Source organism: Heptranchias perlo, chromosome 5 (genome assembly GCF_035084215.1).
Source record: "Heptranchias perlo isolate sHepPer1 chromosome 5, sHepPer1.hap1, whole genome shotgun sequence".
In the NCBI taxonomy this organism is placed as follows: Eukaryota; Metazoa; Chordata; class Chondrichthyes; order Hexanchiformes; family Hexanchidae; genus Heptranchias; species Heptranchias perlo.
In genome coordinates, this window is record NC_090329.1 from 124,895,376 (window position 1) to 124,905,607 (window position 10,232).

Genomic DNA, 10,232 nt, shown 5'->3' on the forward strand with positions numbered 1-10,232 from the left:
TGAGGGTGCATCGTCACACATGAGCCTTGCATCCACCAGCGCAGATACACACACCTCGGTGGGTCCCCCCCCTCAGCTAGTTGGGATTGCACATGGTGAGTCACCGCGCACACATGAGCATGAGCAGACCCTGGTGGCAGGGTCAGCCGCGGAGGGTCCGCGTCGGTGGGAGCACTCTTCTCCAGGCTCTGCTCAGCCGGACCGAGATGCTGAACCCAGGGGGCCACCTGTCAAAAGGAGAGTCGTCGAGGGGCACCAGAACATTGCTGAGGTACTGGGAGAGGTGCCACGCGCACTCTCCACAATCGCACGGAGGATGGAGGAGTCCAACTCCTGCATGAGGGGAATGGTGGCACAGGTGCAGGAGGGTATCGCCGAGATAGTGTCGCAGGGACGTGAAGGCATCTCTGAGATAGTGTCGCGGGTAGGTGTGGGAACGTCTGCGGTGGAGGACAGGCTAGCCTCCCTCGAGCGTCACGCACAGCTCACCAATGAGTCCATCCAGGCCCTCACAACGGCTGTTCGGATTCAGGGTGAACAACATTCTGCCGCCATCAACAGGTTGACAGATACATTGGAGGTGGCCTTGCAAGGTCTCACCCACGTCATCCAAACTGCCGTCCAGCAGGGTGGAAGGGGTGATGTGGGCCTTGGCCATGAGAGGGAAGATGGTGAACGGGGAAATGGAAGTGTGGACGCTACTCAAGGCGCCCCCAAGTCTCACCCGTTGCCCCCCTCTCAACCAGTGCCCGCAATAGTCCATCCTCTCCAGGTGGCCGAGTCTGCCCCTGCACAGGTGCAGGAGGAGCAGTCTGTGGAGGTGCCCTCACGGGCACCGAAACCCAGGGGGCGTCGGCCCAAAGCATCTACCCGGTCAGGGCACGAACAGGAGCAACCTGCCACCACCTCTGCTGGAGCCACAGGGGTAGCACCACGTAGGGGGTCCCGAAAACGAACGCCTAAAGTTCCGTGAGCACACAGGGATTGCAACAGGGTGTTTGTCGTTTTTTTTAAATTTTCTACTCTTTGAATGTCACCACAAAATAAACTCACTTTTTCTCACCAATGCTGCCACCTCTTGTCCATAATTCTGCGGCTTGTGCAATATGTCCCTTCCCTGCGCCTCATCATGACAACGACCACCCCGTCCCACCCATTGAGCATAATCCAGTGGGTGCAGGTGTACAGGCACCACTCTTCTGTGGAGGGAGCCTGTATGGACCCTCGTCTGTGCACGTTATGACATGTGAACGCCTCACACAGTGTGATGTTAGGAGAACCGTTGGCATATGAGTGCCCCCCTGGCCTGACGAGCACGCAGGTGAGCCGGTGTTCGGCGCATGGGTCGTTCCTCCTCCTCTCCCTCTTCCTCCTCCTCCTCTTCCTCCTCCACCTCCTCCTCATTGTCGTCCTCAATGTGGGTGGCGGGTGTGCATGGGGCCTCCTCCAGCGGCACCCCTCTCTGTAGTGCCATGTTATGCAGGGCACAGCAGACAACTATAATTTGTCCCACTCTGAATGGCGTGTATTGGAGTGCTCCCCCGGAACGATCAAGGCACCTGAAGCGCATCTTGAGCAGCCCTATAGCCTGCTCAATTGTAGACCTGGTAGCAATGTGGCTGTCATTATACCGACGCTGTGGCTCGGTAATGGGGTTCCTCAGAGGTGTCATAAGCCACGTGTGCAGGGGATATCCCTTGTCGCCGAGGAGCCAGCCGTTGCCGGCGTTGGGTGCGTGGAAGAGGGGCGGGACGGTGGACTCCCTGAGGACGAAGGCATCGTGGCAGCTGCCAGGGTATCTGGCGCACACGTGTAGGAATCTCTGGCGGTGGTCACAAATGAGCTGGGCTTTCATGGAGTGATACCCTTTCCTGTTGATAAACAGCCCTGGCTCATGTGGAGGTGCCCGTATTGCTATGTGGGTGCAATCGATTACACCCTGCACCCGTGGGAAGCCAGCCACAGCATGGAATCCAACCGCCCTCTCCGTCTGGCTGCGCTCATCCATGGCGAAGTTGATGTAGGTCGAGGCCCTGCGGAACAACCCATCGGTGACCTGCCTTATGCACTTGTGTGCAGACGACTGACAGACCCCGGTGATGTCCCCCGTGGCACCCTGGAAGGATCCGGAGGCGAAGAAGTTGAGGGCAGTGGTGACTTTGACGGCGACGGGTAAGAAGATGCTGCTTGGTCCATCCGGGAGCAGCTCGTCATTGAGGAGGCTGCAGATGTCGGCGACTACCTGGCGAGTGACTCTGAGCCTCCGTATGCACTGCTGCTCAGAGAGGTCCATGAAGCTGAGCCTCGGTCTGTAGACCCTGTGCGGAGGGTAGTGCCTCCTGCGACGCATCTCTCTCTGCGGATGCCCTCCATCCTGCTGTGCAGGTGGATGTGCCGCAGCACCGTGTTGTGGGGATGCATGTCTCTGAGGCGGACGGCGTGGACTGCGAGGCTGCTGAGGCTGGTCATCCTGTTCGTCCTCCGAGGATGTCAACGCAGCACCCATCTGGCAGGTTTAGGTTTGCGGGGTTGTGCACGCTAGAAAAGTGTGTCCTCGCACAGGGGTTGGACTTCCACGCCGGTGAATCTTCTTGCTTGGAGGAGGGTGGTGGAGGGCAGGCGTTGCCCAATGTTACGGAGTGTCCTCCTGCGTTGGTGAAGGCTCTCCCCCCCCCCACCTGTGGAATGCACCTTGGCAGCTGCCACAGGCTGCTGGCTGCAACACGTCCGTTGAGAGTGTGAGTGTTTCCCCCAGTATGGGAAACAGTCTCATTTCACTGTAAAATCCGACACCTGTTAAATAAACAGCTCAATCAGGTCATTTAATGACCTGAAATACCAAGATAAATACACTCAAGTGGAACCCCGCTGGATTTAATTGCCTGCGGGATTCCCACCAGCGGGGCCAACGCACGCACCCCCGCACGTCATCGCGCAACCAGGAAGTGGGCGGGATCGAGGCGCGATCCGGTCCCGCTCCTCGAAACCGGGATTTTAGAGGCCCCCCCGCCGAGAACGCACCCGGAACCGGGTGCTAAAATCGGGCCCCTTGTGTCCTCATCGCAACTTGCTTTTCCACCTATCTTTGTATCATCAGCAAATTTGGCCACAAGACAACCTGTTCCTTCATCCAAGTCATTGATATATATTGTAAATAGTTGAGGCCCCAGCACTGAGCCCTGCGGCACCCCACTAGTTACAGATTGACATTTTGAAAATGACCCTTTTATCCCAACTCTTTGTTTTCTGTTAGTTAGCCAATCCTCTATCCATGCCAGTATATTATCCCCAACACCATGAGCTCTTATCTTGTGCAGTAATCTTTTATGTGGCACCTTATCAAATGCCTTTTGGAAATCCAAATATACTGCATCCATTGGTTCCCCTTTATACACCCTGCCTGTTACTTCCTCAAAGAACTCTAATAAATTTGTCAGACACGATTTCCCCTTCATAAAACCATGTTGACTCTCCTTGATTGTATTATGAGTCTCCGAATGTCCTGCTACTACTTCCTTAATAATGGATTCTAGCATTTTCCCAATGACAGATGTTAGGCTGACTGGTCTATAGTTACCTGCTTTCTGTCTCACTCCCTTCTTGAATAGGGGTGTTACGTTTGCGGTTTTCCAATGCGCTGGGACCTTTCCAGAATCTAGTGAATTCTGGAAGATTACAACCAATGCATCTATTATCTCTGTAGCCACTTCCTTTAAGACCCTCGGATGCAAGCCATCAGGTCCAGGGGACTTGTCAGCCTTTAGACCCATTAGTTTACCTAATACTTTTTCTCTAGTGACAGTGATTGTTTTTAGTTCCTCCCTCCCCTTAGCTCCTTGATTTTCTACTATTATTGGTACATTATTAGTGTCTACTACTGTGAAGACAGATACAAAATATCTGTTCAATTCCTCTGCCATCTCCTTGTTTTCCATTATTATTTCCCCAGTCTCATCCTCTAAGGGACCAATGTTTACTTTAACTGCCCTCTTCCTTTTAATAACTCATAATTCATAACTCATCAGTGTGTAAACATAGCGATGAAATCAGCATCTGTGCTTTACGTGTGTGATGTCTGATCTCCGTTCAGACTCCGTGCAGATAGTGGGCTGTTTTTTCAGTAAATAACGGGTATCAGCTCCTTTAAGAGATTTCGAACAGCCAGCTTGTCAGAGATTGGCGCTCACCCTGCTGGTGGAAAGTGTGAATTGCATGGAATCCTCGTTCAACACTTATTTCCAGAGCAGATTGCAGGTGAGTCCTCAGGCCTGACGAAAATCAGGTCCTGCCTACGCAGGGACGATTGGGCGCCGGGTAACAGCGAATCGTGCTACTCCCGCCCAAAAACACGCCCTATCCAATTTTCCCCCCGAGGTCTATCAGCGTCCACAAGGTCCATGTGGGCTCCACCAGAGGAGTCCATTCCTGGGAAGGATACGGTGGTGTAGTGGGGCTGTTAGTAGACTAGTGATCCAGAGTCTTGGGCTAATAATCGGGAGGACGTGACCTCATATCCCACTACTGAAGTTTGAGAATTTGAATTCATTGTTTAAAATTTGGAAATCAAAAAGCTGATATAAGAAGAAGTGACCATGAAGTTATTGGATTGTCACAAAAATCCAACTGGTTCGCAAATGTCCTTTAGGGAAAGAAATCTGCTGTCCTTACCCTGTCTCAGATATCTGTGACTCCAGTCCCACACCAATGTGGTTGACACTTAACTGCCCTTTGAATTTGCGTAGAAAGCCACACAGTTTAATGAAACTGGGGATGGGCAAGAAATACCAGCCTTACCCATGATGCCCGAGAACTATTAATAAAAAAAGGGCCAACACTCCCAAACACAAAAATTTCTTTATCCGTAGAAATACATAGAATGTACAGCACAAGGACAGGCTCGTCGGCCCAACAGGTCCATGCAGGTGTTTATGGTCCACACGAGCCTCCTCCCTCCCCACTTCATCTAATCCTATCAGCAAATCCCTCTATTTCTTCCTCCCTCATGTGTTTACCTACCTTCCCCTTAAATGCATCTATGCTCGTCACCTCAACTACTCCTTGTGGTCGCGAGTTCCACATTTCTAAACACTCTCTGGGTAAAGAGGTTTCTCCTGAATTGCCCATTGGATTTATTAGTGATCATCTTATATTAATGACCCCTAGTTCTGGTCTCCCCTACAAGAGGAAACATCTTCTCTTTGTCCACCCTATCAAACCCTATCATCATCATAAAGACCTCTATCAGGCCACCCCTCAGTTTTCCCATTTCTGGAGAAAAGAGCCCCAGCCTGCTCAATCTTTCTTGATGGTACAACCTCTCAGTTCTGGGATCATCCCAGTAAATCTTTTCTGCACCAATGCCTCCATATCCTTTTTATAATATGGAGACCGGAACTGTTCACAGTACTTCAAGTGTGGTCGAACCACGGTTCTTTACAAGTTTAATATAACTTTTCTGCTTTTCAAGTCTATCTCTTTAGAAATGAACCCCAGTGCTTGGTTTGCTTTTTTTATGACCTTATTAACCTGTGTCGCCAATTTTAGTGACTTGCTCCCAGTATCTGTACTCCCAGATCTCTCTGCACCTCTACCCCATCGTGGGTGCTAAATTGGCCTGTGTAACGCCCATTGTTTCTGCGCTACACGGCCTCTTCGACATCCAAGATGGCGTCTTGGATGCGCACGCAGGTATTCTGCGTGACGTACGGCAGACGCTATCTTGGAAAAGGAGTTAGCGCAGGTGCAGATAATGAATACTGGAATCATGTAAAGTAGGGCGAAAATGGCTACAATCAATCTACAACGCTGATTTAAAGTGATGGACCACCATTTTGCACAGTCAATGCACAGTCTTAACCCCGACCATCTGAACGTGTCTGAGAGTGCCTGGAGGACCCACTACCAGCACTATTTAAAGGGACCATGCAGGATTTACAGGTTAGTGGCTGGATTATTACTTCTGGCTGCCCACACATTTACAACGGTTTTTGGAGGTCTCCTATTCTTGAATACGAGGACGCAGGGACATAGCCTAATATTTAGAGCCAGGACATGCAGGAGTGAAGTTAGGAAATGCTTTTACTTGAAAAGGTTGGGAGAAGTTTGGGAAGCTGTTCTGCAAACGGCAGTTGATGCTAGTTCAATTGTGAATTCTAAATCTGAGATTGATAGATTTCTGTGAACCAAGGATATTAAGGGATATGGAGCTAAGGTAGAAATATGGAGTTAGGTCACAGGTCCACCATGATCTCATTGAATGGCGGAACAGCCTCAAGGGGCTGAATGCCACTGCCACTTGCTGCCTACTGATATGCGCTACCTTCTCCTACAAGAAAGCAGGACGTGGGTCTGGGCAATGTGCCTGTCATTTATGAACAGCTGCCAGTGTGTGTGGCCTGTGAGTTGTGGTTCGGCGGCTTGTAACAGTGGCGATGTGTGAGGGTGAGAGGAAACATCTGATTTGAAAAGTTGAGTTCTGATGGAAAGAGTTTGATGGTATGTGGGTGATGGGGGGTGAAGTGAGTGGAGCAGTGGATGTGGCTCATGGTGCAGTTGGTAGGAAATGCCATTTGACAGTTGACCTCACTCACCTTGACCACTCATGTCAAAGCATTGAACTTCTTCCTGTACTGCATTCATGTTCATGATGCTGAGTGCCTGGCATTGACTTCATCCCTTACTGCCTCCCACTGCCTTTTGGGTGTCTGTCTGGAGGGCCTCTTTCTCCCTCCAACCGCCCCCCCCGCCCCCCCCCCCGCGGATATAGGATGTCCCTCCTTCTGTCTACCTCTTGCACCAAGGCCTCTGGTGCATCAGCAGAGAACGTTGGTGTACAGAAACTTTAAAGGTGTATTCGACTCAGTGTTTGCTGAACCAGACTGAGGGTAAAAGAATCCAGTTTATCATTTGGTGTCAGAAGTGGGATCTCAACGGTCAGTCACCGAGAGTTCGCAGAGTAAGAGGCGGATTGTCTTGGACACGGAGGAAGGAGAGAGCGCGCCCGGTGTGAGTAAAATCTTTTTGCTACACTCGGCTTTCCGAAATCTGTTAAGTCTGACGACGAATTGTCCAATCGCTAACACTCGTGTGGCGTCCATATGAGATCCAGGTCAGTCTGGCGAATACACAGAAATAGGTCAGTGATCAAAATATCACTGAGAGTCAGGGTTCGAGTCCCTGGTGATTGAATATAAACCGGAACTTCGAGTCAGTGATCAAAATATCACTGAGGGTCAAGGTTCAAGTCCCTGGTGATTGGGTATAAACCAGAACTTCGAATCCCTGGGGAGTGGGTATAAACAGGAACTGATTGCTTGTGCTGATCGACTATATAAGGAAGTGCCTGTCTCAAACGTGCAGCCTTAGACCGGTTGTTAAGAGGGGAGATCCCCGCGCGAAGGTCAGGACCCTGAAGTGGGCGTAGAGGCCCCAAGGCACTTAGGATTGTGAAGCACAAGAAGTCAGGACCATCATTAAATCCAGTAAGCGACTGGGTGGTGATAATACGGTTGTGTTAACTAGTTGACTAAGAGTAAAGGAAAACGGGAAATAAAATGGGTAATTGTCTGGATACCACTGCGGAACCGGATAGTGCCTTACAGACTTTGTGTGAAAAATATCCGGACAAGGCAAAACTATTTAGACAATTGTCAGGGGGACCGAATGAAAGACTGGGGAATGGTCAATAGCCATTGGCAGGAACTAAAAACTTAGATGCCACCAAAAAGGCTCAGGAATTAATTTGGAAAAATAACAGAGGTACCACAGCCAAAGAACTAATTGCTTTATGGAGACAGTACTGTCAAGAAAAAAATCTTGCATAAGTCAGCTGATTCAACTAAGTGCAGACGCCTGAGCTGGTTAAAGTAGGTGTAGAGAACACATGACGTCTTGTCCAATCAGCTGAATTATCAAGTATAGAATTGTGATGGTTAAGATAGGCCTTGATTGTTGTGTAATTATAGTGTGGAGGATTGTATAAACTATTGTATAAACTATAAGCCATGGGCGCCAAAGCTAGCAAAATCCCTCCAAAGGGAACACCTGCTGCTTACATGTACAGAAACCTTGGGAAAGAAACAACTGACGAGTTGATAGTTTGGTCCAAATGGACCAGGACTAAGAAATATCCCTTTCCAGAAGACGGTACATTTAATATGGATAGAATTAAGTGACTAGAAAAATGTTTAAAAGACAGAGACCCGAAAAAGAAAGGTTCTGTTGTTTCAGTGTACTGTCCCTTTAAAAAGCCTGTCCTGATCAGTGTTTTTTTTGTCGGTGTTGTGGGCCACGCCCCCTTCTTACTGCGTCTTACGTGTTTTCTTCTTTTGTGTAATGTATCTGTTTTGTCCTGTGTTTAATTCTGATATTGTTGAATTAAAATTGGAGTTATTGAGGTTAAGTGACCTATTAAATTCTGGTTCTTATAAAATGTGAGCATGTCAAATTCCAGACAGGGGATCTTCTAAAAAATTGGCATTTTGAATTTTTATCTTGTGATTGGCTGTGGTTAAAAAAAAAGAGGTTAAAAAATTATTAACGGGACAGATAAAAAAAAACTATCTGGTATCACCGTGATAGGAAAAGTCGGAAATCTGGAACAGCTCGGAGCGTTGATTATAATCACACCCACTAAAAGTATGTGGGAAAAAAAGTGAATTGGACAGCAAATTATAAAACTTACGAAGCAAAGTAAAGGTTGATCAGTACCTAAACAAAAGTTGATCACAACAATCTGGAAATACTAGACTAACTATAAACTAAAATGTACGATGGGAGATGTTATTTCCCGGTATGAATTTTAAAAAAAAGAATTTATGTGAAAATTACATTGACGTATGCTGAGAACGCTGCGTGAATCTGATATCTGACTCCGTCGGTTTGTTAAAAAAGTTAACCCTTCCAAGGACACCGACATCTGTTTTCAATTCACCAAGACAAAATGAGGTTTAATTGTAAAAGAAAAGATAAACTGCAGATTTAAAGAATTACAAGTTACAGTTGCAGGATGATCTCTAGTTATAAATTAAACTGATCTTCGATGCATTTTGTGCTGTTGTGATTGATTAAACACTATGATTAAAATAAATCTCAAAAATAGTGTGCAAAAAATATAGTGTAAAGCAATCCACAAATGTGAGAAGTGAGAAAAAATCAGTCAAACCTGTGTGAAGAGAAAATTTGAAGGTGGGATGTGGAGACTTGATCTCAGAGGCAGTAGTATCGATTTTCTGTTACACGAGAGAGCCAGTTAATGTTAACCCCTTTCATCCCAAGACGCCAGACTGTCATGCCAAGAGCAGTTCAAACAGAAAGAAATGACCCAGTCGGTTGAGAACTGTCTGAGGCTTGCCCAGAACACAGGTGAACATGAGGTAATAATTGGTATAGGGTATATTATTAAAATTGACGCAATTACTCGGAAATGCCAAAGGCTACAATTGACTGAGATATAAGTTTCCACACAGACAATGCTACAGTGAGAAAAAATTGATAAGAAAGGTGAATGTAAAACAAATCGTATGAAAAGAAAGCATAGGTTAGACAATTGGAAGTCCATTACTTGAGCTATGTACTGACACAGGGTACTAAACGCCTATCAGTTTTACCCCGCCACAGTTCGACAAGTTCTGGGGCTATTCAATTCTCTTTGAAACTAATAGTAGCTCCAATACAAGATCTGACCAAAGAGGGAAGACCTTCCCTGACAAATTATATAACTCGCATTGAGACTGCTAAGAAAACTCAACAATTATATCAACACCTCCTAACTCAAGTGTTAAAACAAAGCACGACATGGAATGGAGGTGGACATCGTAAAAGGGATAGACAAATATGGAGACGTAAAGATCTGTGATAAGTGATATAGCAACTGCCTTTGCCTCAGTTGTTAACACCATTGATTTGACAACATTAGATCAAAAGGTCAGAGATTTAGGGTCTCGCATTAAAGATATATTAAAAATAAATGAAAATACAGATAAGAAATTGTCTGAGGATCAAATGCTGACCATACATTTGCAAAGGATAGCTACAGTGCTAGAAACACATGCCCAAACCATTAATAAATTAATAAAATAGGAATATAACGTATCTTAGCAGGCGGCTGCTAATGATATCTGCTTAATGTGGTTACATCTTGAAAGCACAGAGATTAGGATTTGGAGTTGGAAATTCCAGTCTGCAGTCCTGCGTACATCTGTATGTGGGAGAGACAGTGTTTATTTCAGACA